The sequence below is a fragment of the Solanum tuberosum genome, unplaced genomic scaffold (assembly GCF_000226075.1).
Source record: "Solanum tuberosum cultivar DM 1-3 516 R44 unplaced genomic scaffold, SolTub_3.0 scf00022, whole genome shotgun sequence".
NCBI lineage: Eukaryota > Viridiplantae > Streptophyta > Magnoliopsida > Solanales > Solanaceae > Solanum > Solanum tuberosum.
The window spans coordinates 526,006-533,533 of NW_006238948.1; positions in this window are offsets into that span (position 1 = coordinate 526,006).

Genomic DNA, 7,528 nt, shown 5'->3' on the forward strand with positions numbered 1-7,528 from the left:
AGAGTTTCATGATTTCTCATGGATTCTTGTTGAATTATAGTTTTTTCGTGATTGATCTTATTATGCATGAATAGATTATAATCCAATTTTTTAGTGATATTATCATGAACTCATAGCATGCAAGTATTTTCTTGATCATAATTATGCTATTTTCACATGCATGCTTTAGATTATCCAATTTTTATGAATAAGGATGTTTTCAGATAAATTAACATTCATGTATGATTATCATGGTTTAGATTCTTTCAGATAAAGTGTCCCTCAGACTATGTTATAATATCATGATTTAAGGAGCTACTTAGATTATAAGATTTTTCATGAATGATTTAGTACTACCATATTATTATTGTTTCCATATTTGTGCATGTTTTTAGTTGGGAATATACTTCGCACTAAGTAGACCTATGGATAAAGACTTACCCGTCAATAGATGCATGAGACCTTTAGAAGCAATCCTTTTTTTCCAGAACTACATATCACCATAGGATTTGTCTCACACAGACATTAGCTAGTGGATCCACCTTAGCTGAGATATTATGGTCCTTACCTTGGATAATAGGACACTCACTTTTCAGTGTGGGAACGGTGCATTGAACTCTTTGTTGTAGTTCACATGGTTTATGTCGGTTAATGGTATCTCCCACATTATGATATGATATTCAGATATTGCATGACCTTGTACTATGTTGTCTGAATCATGTTTAACAGACTCATTATTTATTCTCATGATATGGTTTATGTATTTCCCACATACTCAGTACATTCCGAGTACTGACGTATACTTTTCTGCTATAGTATTTCATAATATAGGTTTTTTCATATCTCATCAGGTTTGTTGTTAGTACAAGATTCATCTCAGTTTGCACTACTTTGGTCAGTCCTCATGGTTTTGATACACACATAATTATGACTTTCATTCTTCAGATTGTTTGAGTGAGCTAGGGACTTTTCCTAGAAGCTCACTATGATTTAGAGGCTTTCAGATAAACAGTTTTATTTCCAGTTATATTCTTATGTGTCAGATTATTCTATTGATATGATAGCTATTGAGACACATTTCGGTTTTTTAGTTTATTTAGTTATATCATGCTATCTTAGTGTCATATTATGGCAGTTAGTTAGCTTGGGGGTACTCGTTGCTCTAGGTACCATGTCACATCTAAGAGGTAGTGTTGGGTCGTAACAAACTTGGTATTCAGATCATTAGGTTCAAGTGTCTTAGGGTATCTCAAAGTCGTGTTAAGTAGAGTCTTGTATATGAGTGTGAACATTTAAAAATGAGAGGCTATGAAATATTTAAGAAATACTTCAATTCTTTCATACTCTTAGTCATGCGATAGAGTACAACTCTATAAAGTATCCTTCTAACTCATGCTCTATATACTTTCAGAATCATGCCTCCAAGAAGACCTTATGTTAGAAGGAATCAGAATGTGGAGCAAGAAGCACCTCCAGCTCTGGTTGGCCCTTTGGTTGAGCAAGTCACTCATGAGGAGTTTAGGGATGCTTTTCAAGTTCTATCCCAAGCCATGAATGCTCAGGCCAAATGTGAGGTTTTAGCTCCCGTGAACCCAAATGTGGATACAATAGAAACTAGAGTCTGAGACTTCACTTGGATGAACCTTCCAGAATTTCATGAATGTAAGGTGGATGAGGATCTACAAGAGTTTATTGAGGATATTCTAAAGATCATTGAGATCATGAGTGTCACTACGGTCGAGAGTGCATACTTAGCCGCTTATCAATTGAAAGGAATTGCTCAGATTTGGTATAAGTAGTGGAAAGAGGAAAGGCCAATTGATGCATGCCCATTGGATTATTACAAGTTTAAGGGTGATTTTATAGATCTATTCTTCCCTCTTGATATGAGTGAGGATAAGATTAAAGAGTTTATTAACTTGAGGCAAGGTAACATGAGTGTGAAAGAGTATGCTTCGAAATTCTCTCAACTCTCCAAATATGCTCTGACCATGGTAGCTGATTATAGGGGTCGTATGGGCAAGTTTGTTTCTGGTGTCTTAGAGATGGTTATGAAAGAATGCAGAACTGCTATCTTGATTAAAGAGATGGAAATATCTAGGTTGATGACTCATGATCAACAGAGTGAAGAGGAAAAACTTAAAGGGCAATACTAGGGAGACTAAGAGGGCTCAGATCAATAGTGGTGACTACTCTCATCAAAGATCCAGAGGTAGTGGTCGTTCTCAGTTTAGTTAGAAAAACTCAAGCTTGGACCCATCTTCTTCTTGTGCTCTGGTGCCTAAGTTCAATAAGGGTAGGGTGCCTAACCCTAAGTCTCAAAGTAGTATTTCTAGTGGACCTTCTTTCTCGCTTGTCAAAAGTGTGATAAGAGTCATCTGAGAGAGTGTTTTGCCATTACTGGTGGATGTAAGGAATGTGGAAATATTGTACATATATTGAGGGATTTCCCATCGGTTTCTATAAAGGGTAGAGATGCTCGTCAGTACGATCATCCTAACACTTCATCAAGTTGCCCGACTCAGCAGGGTACCTTGTCTAGTTATGGTGGCAGGTAGCGTCAGAACAGATTTTATGCTCTATAGACTCGACATGATCAGGAGGATTCCCCTGATATGGTATCGGGTATTTTACGAGCCTTTCATTTTGATGTTTATGCCTTGTTAAATATGGGAACCACACTTTCCTTCATAACTCCTTATGTTGTTATGCAATTCGATGTCAGTCCTAAAATTTTATCAAAACCCTTATCATTCTTTATTCATGTTAGTGAGTCAGTGTTAGCTAAATGGGTTTACAAAAATTATCATGTCTCAGTTTCTCAAAAAAAATCAGCTCAACTGATCTAGGAGAGCTAGACGTGTTTGATTTTGATGTCATTCTTGGTATGGACTAACTCAGTGCTTGTTATTCCTCAATCAACTGTAGAACCAGAGTCGTTAAATTTTAGTTTCCAAATGAACCAGTCATTGAATGTAAGGGTAGTACCTCAACACATATAGGTCAATTCATCTCGTGCCTTAAGGCTAGAAAGATGATTTCTAAGGTTTATGTCTATCATCTAGTTCATGTTAAGGGATACCAATTCCAAAACCCCAACTTTAGTCCGTTCTTGTAGTGAATGAATGCCAAAAAATCATATTTCTTGATGATATTCCTAGAGATCCTCTCAAAAGAGAAATCGACTTTGAAAATTGACCTTCTTCCAAATACCTAACCTATTTGTATTCCTCCTTACATAATGGCTCCATCTGAGATTAAGGAATTGAAAGATGAGTTAAAGGACCTTTTGGATAAAGTTTGCATCAGACTGAATATCTCTCTATGGGGTGCTCCAGTTCTCTTTGTTCATAAGAAAGATGGTTCTCTCAGAAATTATCGACAGTTGAACAAGGTCAAAATCATGAAGAAGTATCCTATTCCAAGGATTTATGACTTGTTCAATCAGCTTCAGGGTGATAGTTTCTTTTTAATATAGGCCTCAGATCAGGCTATCATCAGCTCAAAGTTAGAGAATGTAACATTCTGAATAGAGCCTTCAGGACTCAGTATGGTCATTATGAATTTTTGTTATGTCTTTTGGACTAACAAAGTCTCTTGCAGTTTTTATGCATTTGAAGAATAGGGTGTTCAAGAAGTATTTAGATATATCATTGTGTTCATAGATGACATTTTGATCTAGTCTCGAAGTGAGGATGAGAATGTCGATCATTTGAGGATTGTCTTGCAAAATCTCAAAGAACATTAGTTGTTAACTAAGTTCAACAAGTGTGAATTTCAGTTGAGGTCTGTAGCACTTCTTAGCCATATAGTCTCGGGAGAAGGCACTCAATATGATACTAAGAAGATCGAATCAGTTAAACTGTCCTAGACCTCTTTCTCCCTTAGATATTAGGAGTTTCTTGGGTTTAGTTGGTTACTATCGATGGTTTATGGAAGTATTTTCATCTATTGCTTCTCCATTGACTAGTTTAACTCAGAAAAAAGTGAAATTTTTATGGTCCAAAGCTTCTGAGAAGAGTTTTCAGGAGTTGACCACTCAACTTACTTCAGCCCCAGTTCTGACTCTATCGAAAGACTCATATTGTTTTGTTGGGTATTCTGATGCTTCTAGAATTGTTCTTGGTTGTATGTTGATTCAACATGGTAAGGTCATAACTTATGTTTCTAGGCAACTTAAGGTTCATGAGAAGAATTACCCGACTCATGGTCTAGAGTTGCGGTGGTGGTTTTTGCCTTGAATATGGAGGTATTATCTTTATGGTGTTCGTGTGGATGTGTTCATTGATCATAAGAGTCCTCAATATTTGTTCAAACAGAAGGACTTAAATCTTTGCCAAAGGATACGGCTCGAGTTGTTGAAGGATTATAACATTAGTGTCCTTTATCATTCGGGTAAGGCAAATGTCATTGCAGAATCTCTTAGTAGACTGTCCAAGAACAATATTGCTCACATTGAGGATGAGAAAAAGGAATTAGTTCATGTTGTGCACATGATTTCTTGTTTGGGAGTTCATTTGGTTGATTCGCTGGATGGTGGAATTATTGTTTAAAATGGGTCGGAATTGTCTCTTGTATGAGATGTTAAGGCAAAACAAGATAATGACCTGACTTCGATTGAATTGAAGAAAGAGGTTCTCAATAAAGGCTATTTAGGCTTTCTCCCAAGAAGGATATGGTGTGCTTCATTATCAGGGTCCTTTATGTGTTCCAGATGTTGATGAGTTGAGGTGACATATACTATCAAAAGTTAATAGTTCTCAGTATTCCATTCAACTGGGAGCCACTAAGATGTACGTTGATCTACAAGAAATCTATTGGTGGAATGTGATGAAGAATGATATTGAAGAACTCGTGGCTAAGTGTCCAAATTGGCAACAAGTGAAACTTGAGCATTAGAAATAAGGCTGTATGAATCAATATATTATTATTCCTACTTGGAAGTGGGAATATTTGAATATGAACTTCATCACATGTTTACCTTGTACACGTCAACAAAATGACTCTATTTGGGTGGTTGTAGACCGAATGGCTATGTCAACACATTTTATTCCTATTAAGACCTCTTATTTAGCCAAGGATTATGCTGACTCTACATTCAGGAGATAGTTAAATTGCATGGTTTCCTTTTGTCCATCATTTCAGATAGGGGTACTCAGTTCACCTCACAGTTTTGGAGATTGTTTCAAAAAGGTCTTGGTACTCAGGTTAAGCTTAGTACATCTTTTCACCCTCAAATTGATGGTCAGGCTGAGTGTACTCTTCAAACTGGAGTATATGTTGAGAGCTTGTGTGATTGACTTTAAAGGAAATTGGGATGATTATTTGCCTTTGATTGAGTATGCATATAATAATAGTTATCACTCGAGTATTTAGATGACTTCGTTTGAGGCTCTTTATGGTAAGAGGTATAGGTCTCCTATTGGTTGGGTTTGAAGTTAGTGAGGTGGCTTTGATATGGCCTGAGTTAGTTCATGAAGCTATAGAGAAGGTTCAACTTATCTGAGATAGGTTGAGAATTGTCCAGAGTAGACATAAATATTATGAAGATGTGAAGACGAGAGAGCTTGAATTTTTCATTGATGATTGGGTTTACTTGGAAGTTTTACCCATGAAGCGGGTGATGAGGTTTGACAAGAAAATGGATCTCAATCCCCGTTATGTGGGCCCATGTCTAATTTTTAGACATATTGATAATGTGGCTTATGAGTTGCATTTATCTTCAGGATTGACATTAGTGCATCCGATGTTTCATGTGTCTTTGTTGAAATAGTGCATTGAAGATCCGACTTCAGTTGTGCCTTTAGAGAGTGTCGGTGTGAAAGAAAGTCTCCTATAAGAAGAAGTCCCAATTAAGATTCTTGATCGTAACTTGCTTCAGTGAAAGTCCTTTGAAGGAATTAGTTAGTTGAGGGTGTTACTTGGGAGGCTGAATCTGATATAATGTCCAAGTACCCACATCTCTTTTCTTTCAATTCAGTTTCAGCGTGAGGTACTAGTTCTTCCTATTTACTCTTTCAGATTCATGCATTTCAACTATTCTCATGTTTCTCTATGCATGCATATTCATGAAATTAGTTTTTAACTTCATGTTTTAGCTTGGAGTCAGTCACTCCTTCAGTTTAATGTGTTTTTGCTTTCATGTAGGGTTGTATATCTTTCCATACTCTTTTCATGCCTAGTTTGGACCCCCAAGGACAAATAATTCCAAGAGAGAGATGTCGTAACACCTCAGAAGAGCCTAACTCACATAAAATTTTGGAAACCGTAGAAGAACTGCAGAAGTCTACAATTTTTAGGTTTCACTATAGGTGTTTACAGACCGTATAGGGTTGCACAGTCCATAGATGCCACCTGTACTGAGAACTTCAAATGTTGGAATTATTAGGATCAGAGTGACGACATGCTTTATGTTTCCATAAAGAGTTTCATGGATCATAGACCCATCTGTAGATGAGCCTTAGAAAGTTGGAAAAATAGGTTGATAGGACGGAAGGTTTCTACATCTCGTGGATGGTTCTACGGACCGAAGATGGGTCCATAGAAAAAAGCTTTGAACTTCATAAATTTTAAGAATCCCTTACCTTTGATGAAAGGTCAGGACAGGCCATGGAAATTATTACAGACCGTAGAATGGTCCATACATTGGAGCTTCAGTTATAAGACATCTCATCTTTTACAGATAGATGAACGGTCTGTATGGTCTTATATGAACTATAGAAGAGTAAGTAGATCCAAACTTCAGTAACCCAGTTTTCCTCTTTTCCTTCTAAGACCTTTCACAGTCCATGGACAGTTCTACAGATCGTAGAAGGTGTCAGTGAATGGCTTCCGACAGATTTTAGTTAGAACGGTTAGTGAATGGCTTCCGACAGATTTTAGTCGAGGTGATTTTGGTCTGTTTTCATTCTTTTAATTTATATACTACGTCATTTTGGACTATTCTAAGTGGGTATAACTGATTCATTAATACCCTAACCTCATAATTCCCTCTCATTCTCTCAAAATCAATTTCTTCTCTCCCAAGTTTCTCTCCCGAGGCAAGAACAAGGATTCTAAGTTTCAAGTCTCATTTTCCAAAATTCAAGCTAGGGTTTCAATCAAAGTATGTGGGAACTTCATAAATGGGTTCTTCACCTATTGAGTCACAAAGAAACCTCAATTTCTTAATTTATAGATTACCCAAATTCTAGGGTTTCATGATTTCTCATGGATTCTCATTGATCTTATTATGCATGAACTGATTCTAATTCAATGTTTTCAATGATATATTTATGAACCCACATCATGCAAGTATTTTGAAACGACCCCAAAAATGCCCGAAAATGTGCTTCGGAAACACCTATAATTGTAATTTCCATATATCTCAAAATTCGTGCATGATTTCGGAAATTCGACTTCATATTCTTATTCAGGAGGTCAAATTGAGTGGGAAATGGGTCTAACCCGAATTTTAGAGCAACCGTATCAAAATCCAAAATTTCCAAGTGAAGCCTTTTTCGAGGGTCTACTTTGGAGGGTCATATCTCCTAGCACACAAATTATTTGG